A 2,415-nucleotide genomic window follows, 5' to 3' on the forward strand; every position below is an offset into this window, starting at 1 on the left:
TTCCTCATATATCTCATCATTCTCTATATTTCTCATTCTCTATATCTTCTCATCTCCTCTATATCTCGTGCATTTCTCTATAATCTTCTGCTCCTCGTCTAATGTGTGTGTGTTCTCTCGTCTCTCTCTTCTCTCTCTTCTCTCTCCTCGTCTCATCTCTCTCTCTTTCTCTGCTTCGTTATATATATATATATATATATATATATATATATATATATATATCGGCTACATGTGTGTCTAACAACTATTGATTTTTTGAAGCCACTTTCTAAGTCACGACGAGTCGCGGCGTGTCATATATATCACGCACGTAATATATAGAGCAGAACTAGCGAGGATTAAGTACACAGCAGTTGGTTTACTCTTTGTCTCTATAACTTGAGCCGCTTAGCGTTGAAGCGTTGATAATTATGCTGGACAGATACCATAGCTTATTAATGAGAAATAATTCATTAATCAGAGATGTCCGATCAGCTGAGCAGAGAGACAGACAAGTTTCGAAACATCAAAAAAAAAATCGCCAGTAGTAATAAGAAAACAATTGCAGCCGTGCAGTTTGTGAAAGAAGAAGTTTTTATGGTTTGCACATTTCACGATTGATAATTGCTGTACGGGAAATGATGGCAGACGGACAACTGAAGAGCATTTGTACATTCTACACACACACGTGACTGACACGTGATCCTGTCCGACAAATTTTCTCGTTTCGTCATGCACGATAATGACGTCATGCACGATAATGACGTCATGCACGATAATCACTTATTCGTTTGAACTCGATTACAATCTAGGAGCTAACCGGAATAATAATAATAATAATAATAATAATAATAATGATGATGACTAGCTGTGTCTATAATAGCGCGGTGCGTGTTTACTGGTGACATGTCGCGTCTATGAATGTCACCAGTAAGTGATGTTTAACTGGCTGTAAGCTTCTATACAGAGACGTAAGGTCACGTGAGCTTAAAATCAGCATAAATTGCACGTATACAGGTGAGGGAAACGACGTCGGCAAAGAATGACAAACACAAGGTCATCATCAGATGTCGTCGGCTACAGTACGTCGGTATCACGGTCGCACGTCGCGCCCCCTACGTTACACGTTTCTCCAATGTCGTCGGCTGTCGTATGTCGTCGGCTGTTTATTATAGAGGGCGCCACCGTGCCTGGTAGCGACCGACGACGGTAGCGGTGAATTATAGAACAACTATATTCAACTATTATAACCTTGACATCCGTTCGATTTATTATTTTTCACACATATTTTTTTTTGCTCTTCGCGCTTTTCGTCTTTTTAACAGACTGCAACGAGCGACGGTCACGTGACACGCCTATCTAATAGAACAAATGATTGTTCGCGCTAAACGAGCGTGGCGCACTCTGGCGGGAGGCAGGGATCAGCAGGGATGCGATGCACTGGAAACGTCCGACATCTAGTCTCTTGTTAATGCGGTAGAAATCTGCGACTGCAAATCACGAAAGGTCAGCAAGAGGTTAGAGAGACGACATCCAGTACCACCGCCATCTAGCGGCCTAGACAGATTAGGTTTCTTATCCTTTGCTATGGCTGTTAACGTAGCACCAAATAATACGATTAATCTATATAAATCATTACTTTATTTTTTTTGTCTGAGTTCAAGAGTTCGCGATCCATAATTATTATATCAAAGGAAACTAATTAGATGAAATTACCATGCCTTGGGGTGGGAGTCGGACCATACCATGGCATAGCTTAGGGTGGGGGTCGGAGGTTGGGGCATACCTTAGGGTGGGGGTCGGAGAATGGGCATACCTTAGGGTGGGGGTCGGAGGTTGGGCATACCTTAGGGAAGGGGTCGGGGCGTGGCATACCTTTGGGTGGGAGTTGAGGGTGAGTAGTGAGGGGGTCGGGGCGCGGCATACCTTAGGGTGGGGGTCGGAAGACGGGCATACCTTAGGGTGCGGGGTCGAAGGGTGGGTCATAATTTAGGGTGGGGTCGGAGAATGGGCATATCTTAGGAAAGGGGGTTGGGGCGTGGCATACCTTTGGGTGGGGTTGAGGGTGAGTAGTGAGGGTGAGTGTTCAGCGCTTTCCGGGGCCGGACGCGTAGCTGGCTGCGTTGAGACCGAGTAGGTGCTTAGCCAGCTGGTTGCCTGCGTAGCCTCGCTGGAATCCCATATCAAAGTCTCGCTTGCTCCTGCAACACACACGCACAACACGTCACCTAATCTCCTCCTCCCGTGCATCTCAAAGTATGAGGAGGTGGGAGGGTGGGAGAGAGGTGAGGGATGATAGGAGGATGGGAGAGGGGGATGCTGGGAGGATGGGTGAGGGATGCTGGGAGGATGGGAGGGGGGGATGCTGGGAGGATGGGTGAGGGATGCTGGGAGGATGGGAGAGGGGGATGCTGGGAGGATGGGTGAGGGATGCTG

The 2,415-nt window shown here is 46.7% G+C and overlaps 1 long non-coding RNA gene across 1 annotated transcript in view; it reads right to left on the reverse strand.

Annotated features, from left to right (window-relative positions):
- Positions 1–550: 550 nt before the first annotated feature.
- LOC106819441 overlaps positions 551–2,415 on the reverse strand; it is a 4,779-nt gene continuing 2,914 nt past the window's right edge. The window contains exons 3-4 of the long non-coding RNA XR_001395427.1: positions 2,027–2,180; positions 551–1,469 (exon numbers count right to left, since the gene is read on the reverse strand). This is a non-coding gene — a long non-coding RNA (uncharacterized LOC106819441). The remainder of the gene's footprint in view (positions 1,470–2,026; positions 2,181–2,415) is intronic.

Source organism: Priapulus caudatus, unplaced genomic scaffold (genome assembly GCF_000485595.1).
Source record: "Priapulus caudatus unplaced genomic scaffold, Priapulus_caudatus-5.0.1 Scaffold3449, whole genome shotgun sequence".
Lineage (NCBI taxonomy): Eukaryota > Metazoa > Priapulida > Priapulimorpha > Priapulimorphida > Priapulidae > Priapulus > Priapulus caudatus.